A 21,498-nucleotide genomic window follows, 5' to 3' on the forward strand; every position below is an offset into this window, starting at 1 on the left:
CTATCAAGAGAGCCAAAATAATAAATGCAAATCCTCTCTCACAAGGTTATGGGGCAGAGAAAGCCAGGTGAAGTCTAACGGCAATATACCCTGTAATGGAATCACGGTCTGTGTAGAGCTGATTAAGGTTAATTTGAATCACATCAATTAGAATTAACGTGGCCTCTCTAGAATGAACGACACCTTAGAGCTAACATGATCAATTAGTACTTTTTACTCCATACATCCGCCTGAAAAGGTGAGATCGATTAGTTCTCAGGACAGCATTTTAGAATGCAAATTCGTGTGACTTTGTTTCCTCTGATCCCTCCGGCCCAGCACCTGGGTTCAGGACGGCGTGTCTTTCCAAGACCCCATCTGTGAGAGGAGTAGGAAAAGCAAGGCCAGAGTTGCTTGGGGTTTTCCGTATCTGCCGATGTTGTAGAGAAAGTTCCAGCTGCCCACAGGCCAGAAGCCAGATTTCAGGACCCGTGATGGCTGGGCGGTGTGCAAGGCTGAGATGATCAACCAGGGAGGTGTGCAAGGCTGAGATGATCAACCCCAGGAGGTGTGCAAGGCTGAGATGATCAACCAGGGAGGTGTGCAAGGCTGAGATGATCAACCAGGGAGGTGTGCAAGGCTGAGATGATCAACCAGGGAGGTGTGCAAGGCTGAGATGATCAACCAGGGAGGTGTGCAAGGCCAAGAAGATCAACCAGGGAGGTGTGCAAGGCTGAGATGATCAACCAGGGAGGTGTGCAAGGCCAAGAAGATCAACCAGGGAGGTGTGCAAGGCTGCAAGCAATGCTGTGCACAACCGTCTCCTAAAACTGATTGATAACTTCTTCCTTCCTTCCTTCCTTCCTTCCTTCCTTCCTTCCTTCCTTCCTTCCTTCCTTCTTTCCTCCCTTCCTTCCTTCTTCCTTCCCCCCCCTCTCTCTTTCTTTTGTTCTTTCTCTTTCTTCAAAGCAGCATGGATAGTTTTGCTGTTCATTCTTCATACATGTGATCAAGAGAAACAAGAACATAGATGAGACCCGTTGCCAATACGGCTTGCATTGGAGATCAGAAGGCCTGTCTGTAGACTAGACATTTTCAAACTGAAAAAACAATTACACATAATGGATATTTTGTAAGCACCTTTTAAAAATCTTTAATGCACTGAGGACTGGCTAGAGAGAGAAGAGACCTTGTTTCCCACCAGGGATTTCCAGAAGGAAGAGATTGTGTCTCGCTTTAGCTGTAGCTTTGTTGATACTCACTGGGATTTCTCAACTGTGAGTTTCTCAATTAATTTCATTAGCTTTCTATTTCTGCTCATTATGTGGAGGACTGTAAAAAAAGATCTATTTGAAATTCATCGGCAGAGATACATTTCTTTCAGTTACAAAACCATTATAATGTGAAATTTATCTACTAGACACAGTGCCTGGACACAATAAACAAACTCAGAATATATGTATGCATGTGTGTGTGTGTGTGTGTGTGTGTGTGTGTGTGTGTGTGTGTGTGTGTGTGTCACAAACTAAAACATTTGTAATAGAGGTAGAGGAAGAAAAACATAAACCAAGGAAAAACGTTGTCATGTAGGTTAGAAATGACGAAGAAGCAACAAGCTTGGTGGGGAGAGAAGCCTTTAAACTTCCCACCCAAAGGGAGCAAAGCTTCCAGTAAGTGGGGTGGCTGAAAGCAAGCTGATGGTGGAAATGGACATCGGAAGGAAGGAGCAGTTGCTGGCTGGAGTCTCAGACTGGGCCCTGATTGACGACCAGGGAGAGGAGTGCAGAAGAGTGCAGGACAATGATCAATCAACCTCTCCCGTGCCGAGCCAGCAGCTCTCTGGCCCTGATTGTTACCACACCTCCTTGTGTTCACACAGCCAGAAGCATTCTCTGTGTATAATTATACAGCATAACACAAGACGAATATTCTCATGATTAGTTTGTCATTAGCACCACAGATTTTTGTAGTGGTTTCTAGCAGTAGATATGAATGTTGATAAAATATCAGGAAAATATCCTTGAGCAAAGACTAGTTTGTGAATTTAAAATATTGACATCTAGTTTTGAAATATGTTGACATAAACTTACTGAAATTAAAATTGTCACAGATGATCATCCGCACTTTATTTGGCTGAATGTTTTTCTGTTTTCTTTTAAACTTGTATCCAAAGAACATTCATGACTTAAAAAAATCTATTTCCTGTCACTCTTGTTTAATAATCATGGTTGGTGTTTACTAATTTTTAACTCATTTCATATTCATCGATGCAAATAGCCTGTCTTTATTTATGGGACTCAAAGTGATGTTAGGGTAAAATATTGAGTGCTTTCTTTAAGCCAACAAATAATTGTTCTGGGTAGCTCTGTTGTTGCTATTCTGTATTTAAAATGTACAATTTTATATGTGAATATGTATACTTACATACATGCACATATATTTGTGTCCAGCCATGAGGACACCTGTATGTGCACTTCAGCTCAGCTGTGTTGTCTTTTCACAATGTCCGTTTGATAAGCTACTTGGTATCAAGCTGTATAGCATACCATAGTGCTAATGAGTTATTCTTGGACAGATTGGAACGAATAAGACAAGGTTAGACACTATGGAAAAATTAACCAGCCAAGGAAAATGAAATGAAATTGCAGAAAGAAAGCAAAGTGCAGTTACATTACTCAGTGTGCACATGTGAAATGGAGCCACGTAACTGACAGGGGTGGGGCTGGAGTGATGGGGCGAATGACTCAAGAGCTGGCATTGATCAGCAAGACCGTACTCATGAATCGATATGCTGGACTGAAAGATAACGAAATGAGCTACATACATAAACACAAAAAATCAAATGTTGGTGCTGGAACAGTTGTCAAATAGTTTTAGCTGCTTAATGTAATAAGTGATGTAAAGTCCACAGTCTATATAATGTTGTTTACAGTCAAAATGATGTTCATGTTAGCAAACATCAGGTTTACCCTGTTAATTTTATGATGATCAGATCTCTGAAAATTTTGTTGTTGACCATCCCGTGCCTTGAAGGCCAGCCACAACACGCGGCTAAGCCCTCAGTGACTCCGAGGCTTTGAGAAGCCTCAGTCAGAGCTGTGCGGCCCCCAGGCTCCTCCCGCTGAAGACTTAATATCCAGTCTTATTGGTACTGGGGTTTGAATTAAGGGTGCCATGCTCTCTAGACCGGCACTCTATGAAGTCAGACATGCCTCTAGGCCTTGACTCTTCTATCCATCAACCTCCCTACCTTCTCTTCTAGCAGAGTATCAAATCAGGTGACACCCACCAAATATGTCTGTTATCTTACTCTACTGTATATTTGTGCACACTAAAACTTATATCACATGTCAGTATGTTGAGAACTATCTGAAAGCAGTCAGTTTATCTTCAAATTAATGTGACACTTTTATTTTTGTCCATCATGGGCCTGAACTCTGGGCCTGGGTGCCATCCCTCAGCTCTTTAGCTCAAGGCTAGCACACTACCACTTGAGCCACAGCACCACTTCCAGCTTTTTCTGCTTAGGTGGAGCTGAGGAATCAAATCCAGGGCCTCATACATGTGAGGCAAGCACTCTACCACTGAGCCACCTTCCCAGCCCCACTAATGTGACAATTTTAACACAGAAAGAACTGAGGTGGAGGATGCTAATGACCAGGTGGCTCCATTCTAAAGGAGACTGGTCCAGTTAAAGATAGGCCAATAGATAGGTAGGTAGATATAGATAGATAGATAGATAGATAGATAGATAGATAGATAGATAGATAGATAGATAGATAGATAGATAGATAGATGATAGATATCGATGGTAGGTAGATAGGTAGGTAGACAGACTGACAGAGGAGAGAGAGAGAGAGAGAGAGAGAGAGAGAGAGAGAGAGAGAGAGAGAGGCAGCTGTTTGGACCAGGGATGGATCCTGTCTGTCTCAAAATCTCCTTGCCTGTTGGTGGCCAGGATTCAGGGCAGGAGGAAATCTGACAAAACAAAGACTCAACAGCTGCTCCAGGCTGAAGGGGAGCTGTCAGGATGAAATGGTATCCTCAGAGACCCAAGGAGAGGAGGCTGTGGAGCTGTGGCTGTGGAGCTGAGCTGTGGTGAGGCTGGATTTGTACCTCTGAGAGGGGTCAGAGAGATGGTAGCCGGGACACTGCTAACGGGGAGCCCCAAGACACAACTTCTGCTTAGGGCTGGGCGGTGAAATGGTCCAGACTGCACGTGAGCAGATCCTCACTGGCCACAGCCACCTTGGTGTGTCAGTTAAGCAAAGCCCGTCTGTCTGTCCAGTCCCTGAGGAGGCCGCCCAGCAAGAACACCCTGGACAGCCATGTCTGTGCCTTCGACAGTCCACAGATACACTAGAGTCTTTTTAGCCCAGAGGTGGCTCAGGCCTTCCAGTGAGAGAGCTGTGAATACCGATGTCCACCGCCCAGCCCAGGGTCATGGTAGTCCAGAGCACATCAGAACGAGTGCGAGGGAGAAGCTGCCTAGGACACGGGCAGAAGTGTGGAGGGCTCGCTCCACCGTGCTGGTCGGTCAGCAGCTCGAGGGGACAAAGGTACTAAGCAGATACGCGGCCTCTAATCGCTGGAGCTGTGCAGGGTGTGCAGAGGTAGTCATCCTGATCAGCTGGGGAGGTGGTGGGAGTAAAGAGGAGGGAGAGAGGACTGGCACCGGCACAGGATGCAGAAGAGAAGTGTGCAACGCTCTACTCAAGGAAGAGGTAAGCAAGCTTTGTAAGCGTCAGAAGAACAAGTGCAGAGAGCTCTGTGTGGTGTTCACGTACTGTGGCGACTATGAACATTTCCTGATCAAAGCGAAGCCCTGCAATCACACCCTGGAAACAGTTTTGTTTACATACATGCCTGATTTGTTACCACTAAATTAGATAGTTATGTGAGTGATCCTTTCCTTGCTTCCTTTTGGAACAATTCCTCAACAGTTCTTAGCACGGTGGTGGTGATTGTGCTTAGCACATTGTTTTGTAAACCTATCCATTCCTGGCACTAACCTGTGGGTTCTTCATAAAGAGGAGGCTGCCTCTTAGATCTCCCCCCCCCCCCCGCACCCCATTCCCTGTTTTGCCATTCGGTGCAGTCACACACTTCACACGGTTTTGCTGACCCGTTGAAGAAGTTGATAAATAAACATGATATCGGTTGAAAAATTTAATTCTAAATTAAGTTTGACTTTCCATAGTAGTGCAAATAACCCAAGGGGAAGGAAATTCAAAGTGCAGATTGTAAGGAAAGAAAAAGAGCAGGAAAGCAAACTCAGCAGACCAAATTGGGGCTGAAGATCTGGGCAGGACAGCCAGGCCCCCTCAGCCGGGCTGGAGGGGAAACGGCGCCCGCCCCTCACCACCAGGGTCTCTTTGAATATCAGGCAGAAAAGTGAAGTCAGTGGGGGATGGAGGGGTGAGATGGGGAGCCATCTCATCTTGAGTCAGGGGTCAGGGTCAGGGGTCAGCAGCAGCCGTGTTCACCGGGGGCTTCAGCCCAGAGGAGGCTCTGGTCTCAGGCTCTCATTTGCTCAGGGGAGGGAAGGGAGTTGATTCCAAGGAGCAGCAAGGACGGCTCTAAGTATGGCTGCCAGGGGAAGGAGTGATTCCAGCTTAGTTTCCATCAAAGGTCATCAGGGAATTTGATCAAGATAGAAGAAACAGATATGGTGACGTTTATTGACCCTGGCAAGGTGATGAGTCATCTGTCTCATATCTCACTGAATCCCTTTCCCTCCAAATATCCTTGGGGTGAGATGTATTCCTGGCCGCTGTGCTCAGGCATGGTAACAAGGGCGTGCGATAAAGGCTGGGGGAGGAAGGCCCGATTCTGATTCTGGAACATGCACGTCTGATGCTAGCACTTTTCCAGTTCTTCTCCATGCCTCTAATCTAGCTTCCTCCTGCCAGTTTTACCTGGAAACTGAAATTCTGTCAGATCCTCCCAACTGATCTGAGAGAGCACAGCACACCGGGTAAGAAATCCATTCAGGTGCTAGGTTCTTCTGAAAGGAACTCTTCATTTTATGTGTTCCAATCCAAGTTGCTCACACAGCACTAAGAAGCTGATAACGAAAGGCGGAAGGATCCTTGCGAAAATTATGAAAAAAACCCAGCATGTCTTCTACATATTAAGTATTCATAAATATTTACTGAGCAAATTAGTTTCCTTATTATCATTGAAGGCATGGAGCTACTCTCATGCACTTGTAACATGGTGGGATGGCCATGGGTTAGAGATGTCTTTTGCTTCTTTGTTTTACATAATCTGACACCTTGAACTTGATCAAATTTCTTTCACTGGTTTAACAGCATCCAGTAAAGCTGCAGTAACATCCTAAAGGCCTACCTTCACCAGCAATACAGGAGCTCAAGAAGACTATTTCTTTTATCTTGTTTACACTTGCAAGGTAAAAGTGATAAAAACCGTAAGAAAAGCCCCTCGCAGGTCACATACATTTATGACTTCTTAAATATTTTTTTCCTACACCATAACAGAAGTTCAGGCTATCACACCGTGTTTTATTGACATTGTAGATAGTGATTTTTTAAAAAATCATTTCTATCCTTAAGATTTTCTCCCTGCTATTTTACTGTCTGGAAACTTCAGAAACAAGCTAAAAATATATCCAACCAAGTATTTTTGTCTCTTAGCCATGGCCCCTTGCTACCTGTCCTGTATATTCTCTTTTAAGATATTTTGAGTTAAACTAACAAGAGTTGAGAACCGAGAAACACACACACACACACACACACACACACACACACACACACACACACACATGTGGCTAGGGCACCAACTACCAAAGTGATTGCAAGTGGGGTCCCATGGGACGGTTACTGGCCATGAAGGAGCCCTGGTACGTGGCCTTTGAGACCACGCGTGACTTCCCCTAGATCTTGGGATGTGTCTTTGCCTTGTTGTTGTTGTGCTACTGGGAGCATTCACCTGACATTAATGAATGATGAATGAAGCCTGACTACAGGAAGACACCCCAAGATGCGGCCAACAGGAGACAAGATGCCTTGTTCGTGAATCGAGATTGCTGCCTTTGCCCTCCCCTGGTATCTTCACCGTACACATCCAGGAGGTCGTGTCTATGTCATGTTCGCTTCTGAGTTCCAGCTGGCCTCCGCATACTCTGCTGATTAGCTCAGCCTTCTACTCCAGCACGTAGATTAGAACAGGCAGGCGAAAAGGGCAAATGTTCCAATAATTACAGATTGGGTTCTGTTTAGAAAGATTGAGTGTTACACATGGTTTTTCTCCTGATTTGTTCAGGTGACTAGCTTTTCTGTGTTTTCTATCTCCAGTGTAACAGAGGTGAGTGGAGGATATTTGTGCAGGGTGTGTTTTGTAGGACAGCTACATGGAAGAACCATGAAGCACATGCCGGGGGAGGGAAGAAGGGCGGAGAAGTTTTAGCAGAAATACTTGCCACAGTGTTTGCACTTGCTTTTCTGGCTTTTTGTTTCCCCATAATTCTCAATCTTCGCAGTCACCATCCTCTTCAAGAAGAGTGTATACTCTGTGTCATATTTAGACGGCGGAAGAGAACTTAAAACACAACGACTGACTTTGTCCTATTTTTACCTCAGGAATGTTTTTGCCCTTCTACAGTTGTTGTCCACCATTCTCAGCCCAGGAGTCAGCCCAGGAGATTCACAGTTTCGTCTTCAAAACTCCAGGGACTGAGGCTTGGACCCAGAGCTGCCCATGCGTGGAGGCGTCATACAATGTACACAGATGACACCAAACTAGACCCGAAAGTGCAAAGTTCTCATTAAGAAAGGTGAGCTTTAAGGTGTCCTTAAACACAAATTGTACTATTCTGTTTAAAATTCAAATCCCAACCACCTATTAAAAAGGGAAACGCTTTCCCTTCTGAAGAAAGTACAATGTAGTTAACATGTCCTTGATGAAATCTAAATGAATTAGAAACCTACAATGAACAAATTAACTCCTGATATTAAAAAAATAGGTAGACATCCTGTGGTAAACCAAGCTTAAATCTGAAGAGATAATTAAAATGATCAGCGACTGGAACAAAAATACTTTGATGTGTAGGGGAATTTGTAGAGTGGGACTTACCTGGTGATCTTTGGCCCTGGGATGTTTTCACAGTTACTGGCTACAGGGGCGAGAGACTACCCTTGGGGACTGAGATTGCTGAGCAGACAGGAGTCATAAATAGCAAGGGGAAGTGTGTGCGGAACTGTTTAAACTCTTGAACAAAAAGCCTTTCTGCTCACTTGGAGTAGATATCCAAGCTCTGCTTTGACAACTCCTAGCTCCAGTGACTCTACCTAGAGAGCTGAAGATGAGAAATGGTCCTGCCCGGGCAGAGCAGCCTGGGCTGGTCCTTAAATCCCAGTTACCATAGAAACATGGCCACCCATTCCCTCAGGTAAATTGTGGATGCTCTCAGGCCCTCCCTGTCCTCCCGAGTTCCGGGAAGTACTTGGCTGAGCGCAAAACCATGGAAGGACCATCACAGTTGAGTAAAAGTTAATTCTGAAACAAAACAACAGCAAATAAACCTACCTCTGTCAAAAAAGCCCTTCATTGGAAATTCTATTGTCAAAAGTTCATGTATGCTAAAATAATATTTTAAAACTATTTGTACACCTTTTAATAGGAGATTTTAATAAGTTTGGTTTGATGACTCTTCATCAGTATAAAGTTACCGAGGGCATAGCACCAGCATTATGAAACCAATCAGATGTCTGCTCCATTCTTCCCATAATGCCACCCCACACCCACTGAAGAGCTATAACTTTTGACAAATTCCAGATGCTCGGTTGATTGATTTAATTTTTGCTTTATCAGTTTAATTTTTGATTGAACACATTCCCTTTCTCCTTGTTTTATGAGCATCTCTCTGAGAATCAGATGTTCACAGGATGAAGTGTAAGGAAACCCTAAACTGATCAGACAGAGACTTCTGCAAATCGAGCCCAGAGGGGCAGGGAGAGGGCATCTCCCTATCAGCTGAGCTCTGTAATGCAAGCACGGGAAATTATACATTCTTTTTATTTTTGAAACTTCTTTTAGTTTGTAAAGCTCATTTCTATGTCACCCACACTAGTCATAATATTCCAAGAATAAGCTGAACTTGTTGTACAGGTGTGCACACACAGATACACATGTGTATGTGTGTGTGCACATACAGGTGGCCTAAACACCACCAACACCATAGTAGAACATGCTCACCTCCTGGAGGGGTATGAAGGGAGAGTAGAGACATGTAAAGACCTGGCACCTGTTTAAACTTGGCCAAAAGTAAAGAAATAGACTATCAATCTGTGAAACTTTCAATGAACTTCAAAGAAGTTATCAAACATACTATTTAAGTATGTTGGAAGATGGAGAATGAAGTAGCTATGTGAAACTACTGGGTATTTGCATATGTATTGGATAGTGAATTTAAAATTTAAATTTAAATGCATAAAATATGTTCTTTTATTAGAGTAATATAATGATATGAAATTTGGGACAGAAACGTTGAAGATGAAAAATAGGACACACACAGTATTGAATATTTCCAGCTTATCTCGAAACACATACCCACACAAGCAATGTTATTTTGCAATATATGTAAAACCAATCTCAAACATGTATTTAGAAGCTAAAATGAATATAAGTAGAAACAAGTGAAAATGTTAAGCACTGAGGTCTTTGAGAGCTAGATGACTTCAACACAAGTAGGGAAGGAGCAATCTTCAACACGGGAAAGTCGGTGGGCACTCTATAGAGATCAACATTTATGTCTGTGTCAGAAACTACGTGAGTTTCCTCAAGACACAGACGTAAAAGATGCCCCCCCCCCCCACAGGTAAAAACCAAGTACTGAGACCTTGATTATTTAAGTTCAAAGCAGATACTTTGAATATATCTTCACAACTACAAAACCAGTTGTGTTGTGAATAAGAACTTACTACATTCTAGGATTCCTTGTGAGAAAGAGGACTGTGTTTCTCAAGGACTCAGCCTGCATGGATACCAGTTCACTTGCTAATAAGAAATCTAAGTAGCTCTAAAGCCGTGAGCTCTACCCTTCTCCTTTCATTTGTTTTTGCCTCCAAGCTAATAGCTGGATTTATTCGGTTTACTTTTTTTTTTTCCTTTGAAGATTAAAGACATGCCTAGCTTTGTACTGCCACCGCTGGACAGTTGACAGCCCATTAAGCTAAAGTCCTACAAGCTGCACATTTTAACGCCTGATTCCGGAGCCCAGCCCAGGGGCTGAGCTCAGTCCGGGAGGAAAGTGCATGTCTGATGAGTTTTGAGATGGAGAAGTGGCCCTTTCATAAAGCCCTCTTGGTCTTTTGCCTTTAAAAAAAAATCTAAGTCAGCTAAGCTGATGAAGGTCCTTTCTTGTTTTTATTAAAAAAATCATTTTCTCTCTCAGAACTTCTAAAAGAATTTCAGTGATAGAAAGCCTGTAATTCTGATTTATTATTAACTCTGCAATCACTTGGAGAGTATATGTAATTGTAGAAGTCGGCATCAAATGTGGGCTTGCGTAGTTGTGGCTGGAACCAATTACATCTTAAAAGTAAAAAAAATCTTTAAGATACTGTATTAATAAAAAACACATGGATCCTGAGAATAGATCCTCACCTAATCACGTGACCATCTGCCAACTTCCTAACTCAGGACGCATGATGTTTTGTTGTGTACTTGGGATGTTAATGTCGTAATTTCAATTTCTTTCATATCAGGGTTTCACTCTTAGAAAGTGTTCTCCCACTCCCTATCTTCAATTCTCCACCTTCAGGATGCTTACTGGTCCGGATGGTTTTCTTGCAGAGAGCATGCAGTAGTGCAGGGCAGATCATCGGATTCCTGGCATCCTCCATGCTCCCTTTGCAAGAACTGCAGTGAGCAGCGACATCAGCAAGAAGAAAACGTCAGTTCTGTAGCGATTCCACCACGTTCTTAAAATAAAGCCAGGCTAAGCCGGGAGCCGGTGGCTCACACCTGTAATCCTAGCTACTCAGGAAGCTGATATCTGAGGATCATGGTTCAAAGCCAGCCCGGGCAGGAAAATCCACGAGACTCTTATCTCCAATAAACCACCGGAAGTTGTGCTGTGACTCAAGCGGTAGAGCACTTGCCTTGAGCTGAACTGCTGAGGAACAGCGCCCAGGCCCAGAGTTCAGGCCCCAGAACTGACAAAGCTAACTAACTAACTAACTAACTAACTAACTAACTAACTAATTAACTAAATAACTAAATAAATAAATAAATAAATAAAGCAAGCCAGGCTTTAAACCTGGAAGCAGCTCTCAGATCTCTGCAGCAAGATCTGCCTGTAGTGTGTGTGTGTGTGTGTGTGTGTGTGTGTGTGAGTTGGGCAGCGAGCAGTGTGAGAAGGATGGAGGCTGTGGGCCAGCCTCGTCTAGCAGGCCACGGAGCTGAGGCCAGCCTGGTTTCCAGATCCGTCCTGTGCACGCGGCCTCCCCTCTCTGTGCTGCACCCCACAGCCAGAGCACATTGCCTGTGAGTTTCTCTCCAGGAAGCCCAGCGGCCCAGACCAATTCAAAGTGATATGTTTTCATGCGTTGGCACTCCATAGATAAAATTTACATAAGCAGATAAGAGGAGCCGTTTGTTTTTTATTTAAGTGAATAAGTGCTAAGGAAACAAGTAAATCTGACATAAATAGCAACACTTGTAAACACGAGTTTAACAAGTCTAAATTATAATAGTGTATTTTCCAAGGCAATGAAATGTACAAATTGATTTTTTAAATGCTCAGAGTAAATTGAGGAATTGAGGACATAAGCTAAATAGTTTGTGGGAAATGATCAAAACATCCAGCATTTTGGCTTCCTCCTCTATTTATTAAATGAATCAAACAACAATGATAAGAAACCATTGAGCACTAATTGGAATTTAGTACATGCAAATTGCCACATGTTATTTTGGGGTTTATCCAGGGGAAAATAAAATGTTTCTGTAGAGTATTCTAAAACAACAGTCATATCCTTTGAACATTTCCATGTAGTCTATGTCAATTGATTCTATTAAGCTCCATTTATAAGTATTTTCAGAGTAGTTACTTTGTGCAAGACATAATGTTCAGAAAATTACCTACCAAAATAGTCTCCACATTTTCTTATTTCTGTTACAAAATTAGTTAGCAACCTCAATTAATGTTAACCATACCTGACAGTCCACTGCTCTCTGCAAAATGTACTGTGACGCACTTTTCTGGAAGTCTGCATGGATTCTAAAACAACTGAAAGTTTTGAATTTTTCAAAGGTATCAGGATCCTACTTTACATTTTAAGAATAAAGTGAAGTTTTAAAAACCTATATTGAACATTCTTAGATAATATGTATATATGTATATATATTCCAATTATCTATAAGGATTAGTTAGCATTTCTATTACTAATAAAATGATTTTAAATCTTGCCTAATTTTATACCTCTAAGTGGCAATTATGAACACTTCTTTATTCTGACATTGTTAGGTAAAAATACTTAATGCTTGTGAATGAAATATCATTATTACGCACCTCTACGTTGGTAATTTTCTGCTTTCTGTACCACAGTGGAAAGTAAGTCTCACTCTTAATTATTTTGTCACCCTGCTTTCTTCCTTGGAACCCAAACATCAGTTTTATACTGTTTGGAATCCTAGAATATTAAAATAAAAAAATAAAATGGGAGCAGAAAGACAAACACATAATTTTGATTGTATTTGGGGTCTGAAAATGTTGATTTCCTAGAGAAGGTGGGTGCCGAGCAAAGTGGAGTAGACTAAATGAAGAAGGAGGGAGGGAAGGTGCAAAGCAGATGATCATGTACAGTTAGAGAAAATAGGAAACTCCCCACAGCAGGGAGACGATATACACACACACCGCTGTCCATTTCACAAAGCCAGTAGAGAGAATCTTAAAATTCTCACTATAAAGAAATGATGAATGTTGGGGCTGGGAAGGTGGCTCAGTGGTAGAGCGCTTGCCTTGCATCCATGAGGCCCTGAGTTCAATTCCTCAGCACCACATAAACAGAAAAAGCCGGAAGTGGCGCTGTGGCTCAAGTGGTAGATCGCTAGCCTTGAGCCCAGGCCCAGAGTTCAGTCTCCAGGACTAGCAAAAAAAAAAAAAAAAGATAAATGTTGTAGGAGACCTATGTTTAAATTGATTTAAATATTAACAATGCATACATGTATGGAAGCATTGTCTGATAATTCTATAACAGCTACAATTGTTTATCCAGGAAGTTAAAAACTAAGACCTTAGAATTTAATCATAGTGCTTAGCTTTGTGTAAATTCCCTAAGTTTCTCCACAAGAAACTTCCCAAAAGACCAGACAAAGGGGGACAGTGGTTATGAAAAGCTTCTGTATTGTGTGCGTTCATGGACAAGTTTTACCATCATGAGTCCACCATATGAAATAAGCATGGTAGTTCATCAGAGCTGACGCCCATAGCTTTGCTCCTTACAACCCGAACCCCGAAACAGGGGCTGTTCTGTGCTGTGTGAACTGTCTCATTGGCCGTGCGCTCGCTCCCTCCCTCCATCCTTCCCATGGGCTGGTGTGGATTCTGCCCGTTTTCAGGGATGAGGTGCTACCTCCCTTTCCCCATGCTGTCCTCCAGTGGCCAGGCCCACCAGGCACCAGGCGTTTCCAGTGTTCATCTTCTGCCGATCTTTACAATCTCAAGAAAGCAGGTAGCTTTAGTATAGTCTTGTTTGTAAACATTTGGGTAAATGCCCAAAAGTGGGATTGCTGGGTCATAGGGTAGCTCTATGTGAAGTCTTTTGAGGAACTTCCATACTGCTTTCCAAAGTGGTTGAACAAGTTTACATTCCCACCAACAATGAAGTAAGGTTCCTTTCTGTCCACATCCCCTCCAGCATCTGTTGTTGTTAGAGTTCTTGATTATAGCCATTCTAACTGGGGTGAGGTGGTATCTCAATGTTGTTTTGATTTGCATTTCTTTTATGGCTAGGGATGTTGAGCATTTCTTCATGTGTCTATTGGCCATCCTTCTTTCTTCTTCAGAGAAGTTTCTCTTTAAGTCTTTTGCCCACTTATTTATTGGGCAGTTGTTTCTTTGAGGATTTGTTGTTGGGGGATTTAATTTTTTGAGTTCCAAGTATATTTTAGATATGAGACCCTTTGCAGCATTATTTACCATAGCTAAGATATGGAACCAACCCAGATGCCCCTCCGTAGATGAATGGATCAAGAAAATGTGGTATATATACACAATGGAATTCTATGCCTCCATCAGAAAGAATGACATTGCCCCATTTGTTAGGAAATGGAAAAACTTGGAAAAAATTATATTAAGTGAAGTAAGCCAGGCCCAAAGAAACATAGGTCCCATGGTTTCCCTTATTTGCAATATCTAGTATATGTATGAGTCAAGCGGAAAAGGTCAGATAATGTGATGTTAGGAAAATGAACCCTTAGATATGTATTTTAATGTTTTTTTCTTTCATGCATGTGTTTCTAATGCATTTATAAGATTATTTCTTTGTTGCTTTGTATGTCCCTCCCCCACAGTATAACACCTGCTTTCACTATATTTGATGTCAGTATAACTTGGGGAGGAGATGGGGAAAAACAAGTCATTTAAGGATACAGGTAGACCTGCTGCAACAATGAGAAGTACAAGTTGTCATGTCCAAAACGAGCTTTACAACGTCGGTGTGTGTGTGGGGGGGGGGAAGGATTGGGAAGGGGAAGGGGGGAGGCTGGGAAGGGAGGTGAAGGGTAAACAAAGGAGGAGGCTGCAATGCTTGGTAAGAAATGTATGCATTTCCTGCCCATGTAATTGTAACCCCTCTGTACAGTATGTTCACAAATAAAATAAAATAAAATAAAATACAAATCTCAAGAGAGCAAAGGTCCCTTCGCTACTGCAGTTGTGCGGTGGTGCTCTCTCGCATTCCTCTTGCCAGCCATTGAAGTCAAGACAGCAGTGGGAAAGACTCAGCAGGAGGAAGGAGGGAGGAGAGAAGCCTTTGTGTAGGCAGAAAGTCCCGGAAGTCATTCCCTTCTGAAACATGCTTGGAATCTGTGCTTTCCACAATGTGCAGATTCTCAGTTACATGAGCAAGTATGTCAGGGCTATTTGGCCAGGTTCCTATCGTTTGTGCTACAACGTGTCTGCTATTGCTTTAGTTCCAGCTTCTTTAGAGTGACATATTTTCCACAATTAGGCAAAGGTCACGATCGAACAACTCCGCACATACACAAGAAATGACCTAATCATTTGCATACTTAAAAGAGTATATTGTATGTATAAGATATGTAAGTCCTGGCTTTCATTTGGAATGGAGAGTGTGGTGAAATCAACAGATCTGGGGAGGTAGCAAGGGAGATCATGTTGGCTGCCCTAGTACTTAACATTTCAAGTTGAAACTGGGATCAATGAGGATGGGTGCTGCACTTCCATGCCCCGCCCACATTTCACAAGAAACGGGATGTGAGTGTGTGCAGAAAAACCTGCAGCAAGCCTCCAGGTGCTTTGCTGTCTTTAGTCTAACATGGCAAATAACAGCCACGTGTTAAGCAGACTCGCAGAAACTCTACTTAGCCATGCAAGACTCACCACAAACACACAATAACAAACCATGCCAGCTGTCTCTGTCACACACACCCACACTCACACTCACATTCACAGAATCTCTTCAAACTCACGCAGCTTTGCCTCACCTCTCAGACTCTTTGAAACCTTTAAACTTGGCTTCCTCTGCGTGTCTGAGACGAGGCGGAACTGCAGGATTGTTCTCAGCACTCTGGCTGACACTTCAATGTGTTCCACATTCTGTGTGTGACTCAGCTGCTAGTGGTGAAAAACAAATCCTGGCTTTGAGGATAGTTCCTCATTAACACGAGCGTGGCCATAGTTATGACAAATGATCCTGCTCTCGCTTATTTGCTGGGAGTGGTTTTTCTCATGTATAGTCTAGGAAGAACCATGGCTAGCATACTGTAGAATCTCATGAATTAACACAGAGTAGAATGAATGGCTCCTGGAGGGGATGTCAGAAGGCACCAGGAGGGCTGTGGGTATTGAAGACAACATTCCTACGGTTTTAGATAGGAATAAACACTCAGTTGGAAATGGGAATACAGGCCCTCCATAGGATATTCTGGCAAAGAAATAATTAGTATTTTTCCTGAAATGCCGTGGAAGGCTGGATTTAGAGGTGAGAAGTTAATCTGAGAGAAAGGCACATGGGATCTCCACCACTGTAGCCTGGTCACCATCGCTGCTTGGGGGCAGATCTGTTGTGAGAATCAGGAGAACAAGGAGGAGCCTGGGGCCTGGAAAGCTGCGTAGACAGCTACAGATGCTTAGCGAGTAGCTGCTAAGGAAATGCGTGATATGAGAAAGAGATCAAGTGCTCTGCACTGCAGCCTGGGTAAAGAGGCCTGCGGGTCACCCACAGTGTGGCATTATCCACCCATCGGAACGAGATTCCCTGGAGAAGAGAACACCCCACTGCACCCTGCTCCTGAGGGGCTGTGAGCAAGTCACCGTGCTCAGCCACCCAGCCAAAGCAAGGCCCTCAGCCTGCATCCCAGCGCAGTCCAGGTGGTGACCTCCTTAGCACCAGCCAGGTGGTGCTGACCCTGTGGATGTGTGGATAGTGCATGGGAACCGAGTTGTGGAGGACAGCACGTGGTCCGCGCGTGGACAGGCGGCCAGCAAGGTCCAGCTTCCTCCAGAAGTTAAAATCGAATGCGCTGGCGGTGCATGGACACAGGCCACCTCCCATTTCCGGGCATCTCAGTGAACCCGTTTACAGTCAGTAAGCATAGACTGCTCTGTTGGGTGTGTTTGAGGTTTGGCTATTTGCTTAGCTTTTGTTCTGTGGTTTTTATTTTCTTTTATTCTCAACAAAGGTGTGAACTCATGAAGTTTGACACCAACTTGGGTCATCTACAAATCTGACAGCAATAAAAAGTTGACTCAAATAATTGTCCTTCCGATTTTGTGAGTGCAATCACCGAAGCATAGATTCAGATAAAACACAGAAAAAACAAGCAGACACATCAAAAATGCTGAACATTTAAAAAATATGACAAGCAAGCAAGATCAAAATGGTAGGGCGCAAGCCCCGGATTCTCTGGTCTCAACATACCTCGTTTATGAAGTTGTAGATTTAGAATAGGTAATCAGTTGGAAATCAAAATAAATACTGTGAGTAGGTACATTTTTTTTCAGTATTGAAATTTCAGAAAATTGTTTTATCATATGTTCTTAACAAATACTTATTGGGTGCAACTACACATCCTCTAAGTCCTAAAATACATAGTTGCATCTTTATTCAATCTATGCTAGAGGGAAAATATATTTTTTCTAACATTTTGGAAATTTTGCATCTATTTTCTTTTAAGATCTTTAGATATTTTACTACGAGAAATACGTATGAATGTCCTATTATGCTTCTTTTTCCAAATTATTTGCTGTTCTATAATTGAAAGCAAACACACACACTTTTGGATGATATATGCATGTTTTCACAGTATTTACATATGCACATATATGTATATTAAAATGTATATTGATCAATGTTTAGATTTAGTGTGCTGCTCACCCCTCAGTTACTCCTGAGATTTCATAAGACATTTAGAAAGCTGATTTTAGTTTAAACCAATGTGTTTACTTGCATCCCTAACACTGAGTTTAATTAAACAAAAAGTATATAATTGTTTTACATTTCTGGTTAAATGAGAGGAATTTATTTTACAAACCAATGTTAAAGTTGATGAAGGATACCCAAATCCCATATTCTCCAAATAATGCATTCCTCTTCTGACCCAGGGAGAATTCTTCGATTCTTTATTGAGTATTTCTTGCATCCTTTTTTTGGGGGGGGGGGACTATGCAGTTTGCTTGTATTCATTCCTGCAATACATTCTGATAGCAACTCTTGTTCGTTTGTTCTTATTCCTCTGTCAGCCTCACCAAGCAGGCCAGAAAGAAAGAAGACTAAGAAATGAGGGGGACACAGCCCACATTCTCACTTGTGAGAAAGGAGCAGACATTGTATCTGCTCAAAGGTACTAAGCAGATGCTCAGTGCTTCTCGTTTTAGCTCAGGGCAAGCAGGAATGATATTTGTGCAGCGGAGTGGGCGCACAGGTGGTTGTACCACACGTGGCTCTCTGAAAGGGTCCTCGGGTTTGTAAAGTGTTATTTTAGGTAGTTTTTATTCTTACGTCCCCTTTCTACATTAGGTACTATTTTCCTATAGGCTTTTGGCCTCATCTATTTTCCATGTGCTACAGTATGAATGTTAGACTCATGGGAAGCTTGAAGCAAGTAATAAGGGAAGAAATAAAAGTTCACTCTTGGAAAGGTAGAATGAAATGATCACACCGACCTTACCGTTTTATGATAATGAAGCCTTAAAGGTGTCACTACAAGGAATAAATTCCAGGAAACAAATATTGTTGAAAACTAGCAGGGCCTGAAGGAAATAATAATTAAAAAGTGAAGAAAAGACTGCAGTATAGAACTTCCTATGTATTCCCTGTGATAAATGTTTTCATTCAGGAAAAGATGTTAGAAAGAAAAATCAAATAATAATTGAGCTGGGAACTTGTAGGCCAATTTTTAGCTTGGAGCAAGTATGTAATGCAGATATATAAATCTCTCCAAAAGGGTGTTTAATGATGAAAACCCTTAGGGTTAAAGTCTACCAGTGGTAATTTACTACTCTATGTAAAGTGTTACATTGTACTTTATTCATAGCAAATCATGTCTAAAATATTCTGACTTGTTTGAAGAAAGTGAGAAGAGAGCAGGAGGCTGTTTTCCTTGGGAGACAAATATAATTTATTTTACCCTTACCTAAACAAGCCATTGTTTCTTTTTTTCATTGCTGCTTTTTTTTTTCTTGGTAATTTCCACTTAATAGAATGATGGAAGAAGACCAGAGAATCAAAATATGGCTTCTTCAGAAACCCAGTAGCTTGAATTCCTGCAAAGAATTTGCTTTGTTAATTTCCAAGATACTTCATTATCTCTGCATTTCAGTTTTCTTAACTGTAGAGTATGAAGAATAACAGTAAGGACCAATATATCTTCCTTTCTCTCTGATTTGTGTGTTTCACGAACAAATTTAGATGCTTTTCTCATTACATTTCACACACTATGGAAACTCAAGTTGTATTGTATTTCTATTTATACTATGTAAAATCTAGGACAGAAATCTAAATTCCTGACTGAAAGTCACCAGGACTGGCGGGCATGGGAAGAGACGCGGTTCAGAGATCGCATGCGTGCGCTCCTATGGGTGATCTACTCCATGCATGGTATTTGTTGGGGAAATGGATGGATGCCAAATGCTTGAAGCATACTTTGAGCTTACAGGAGGTCAAATAACACTGGGTCAAATTCCATATTTCTAAATGTCCTATGCTGGAAACTTGCACTATTTTTATTCAGAATGACCATTATGCATATTCTACAAGGCACTTTTGATCCCATTTATGAGATCATTTATGGGGACATGCAGAAAAATAAAAAATACTTAACAGGAAGGAGGAAGGCAAAACAAGAGACAAGGGAGACAGAGAAGAGAAATATCCACATTGAAAGTACGTAAATTGCAGGAGCTGTCCTTCAGCACCCACCAGCTATTAAACTAAAACGCGCCCAGTGGACACATATTGATCTTCACTGTCACCTTCTACAAACTATGATTGAGTAATAGACGAGTATTTGCATAAAGTGCCATATTCTATCACTGCCCTGCCAGGACTTGGTGCTGACTACGTGAATTGTGCTGCTCCCCGATTAACTTGAAGTAAGGAGGACTATCATTTTCATCAACATTTATCAGAGCCTTGTGGTTCAGGCAAACAGGTTTGCGCCACAACTACTCTTGGAGTTAATTTCAGAAATCCTAATATATCAGCAGAATGCATTTCTTGAATTTCAGAAATCCTAATATATCAGCAGAATGCATTTCTTGGGATTTCAGAGTTGCATCCTTGAGAACTTTCTCTATGAACTTCTATATAATGCTCTCAAGTGTATTGTCTGAAAACATTACCTTGTTCCCTAAAGTTATCTGGGTGAAATTGAATTGGGACTTCTAGTGGGTTTCATGCTCCTTTTGCACTAAGAAAGTAAAGAAATTTAAAAGCCAGGTTACCAAAGAGTTTTCATACAGATATGATTATGAAGAGACAAGACCACATGCTCACAATTCTGCACTGCATATGCAGTGGGTCAATAAAGAGTGAAACTCAGTGCATTTTTACAACTACAGAGAAGCTTTTTTGAGCCCATTCCAACATCAGATGATGTATCATTGAGCACTGTATTATTTTGTTGAGCCTGCGTGTCATTTTGTAGTTGAAGCCATCCTGGAGCTCACCATCATCTCTCCTTTCCCTCACAAACTTGGGGACCACAAGCATTTGCTCCTATTCTTGCTCTGAATAGTTTTCTTTTTTTCTTTCTCCCTTAAGCTTAAAGACCAAAGTTGGAGTTATTTCAGAGACAGGAAACAAGGGTCCACAAATTCCTATCAGTGCTTGTTTAAGTTCCCAACCTCCAAATTACTACAAAACCCAAAATGGCGTCCCATGCCATCATATTACTACATGAACACTCGAGGTGAGGCTTTCTGGAATCTTTCTTCTGGAATAATTGCCTGGGATATTTTTACGGGTTTTGATCTGCTTCAATCAGATAGAACTGGCCCTTTGGTAATCTTCAAATGAATAACTTCTGATGGTTTCATCCTTTCTTTAGGATGTAAAAAGCAATAAAAATGGTTGCAAAGGCCATCTCCCTGTCAAATTTCACAAACTTTGTTGCACAACATCTCCAATGTTAATCACAGAGGGAAGAGATGTGGCCTCTGCTGACAGATGAAAGCTGGTGTCAGGGCAGTGTCAGCAACAATACCAAGATCCTGGGGAACATGGCAAAGCTCCCCGCCATCTGAACACACTCATTAGTCAGGGCAGACGCGTGGAGAGCCTCTTATTCCACAGTGGGATGAGTTGGTCAGAGCCTCTGTTACATTGTCTTCAACTTAACACGTTCTAAACACAGGACGACTAATCCCACAATTAAACAAACTCCAACATAGGGTCAATCGAAATGTTAAGCCACTCTATTATTTCAAATAAATAACTTATAACATGAAATATCATGTATTGTATTTTAAACTTCTGTCGGTACATAGTAAAGTCAATGCAAAAGACAAATGAAGTGCAATATATGAATTATCTGAAAAAATACTACAAATAAGAGAAACTAATACAAAGCAATTTCAATACATTTTATCATCAAAGTCCAGAAACAAATAAAGCCAAATGAATTTAGAATTCCCACAGGTAAGGTTAAACATTTCTTAAAGAGATGATGCACAGAAATCTACTGAGCTGGTAGACAAAGAAGGGGCTAGCTATGAAAGAAATAAAGAGCTGTCAGAGATGGAGATCAGAATTTTGAGATACTGTAGTTACTAAGAAGTGAGACAAATTTAAGAAGTAATGGAATAGTAAATAG

The sequence above is a fragment of the Dipodomys merriami genome, unplaced genomic scaffold, assembly GCF_024711535.1.
Source record: "Dipodomys merriami isolate MVZ:Mamm:240054 unplaced genomic scaffold, mDipMer1.0.p SCAF_15, whole genome shotgun sequence".
Taxonomy (NCBI): Eukaryota; Metazoa; Chordata; class Mammalia; order Rodentia; family Heteromyidae; genus Dipodomys; species Dipodomys merriami.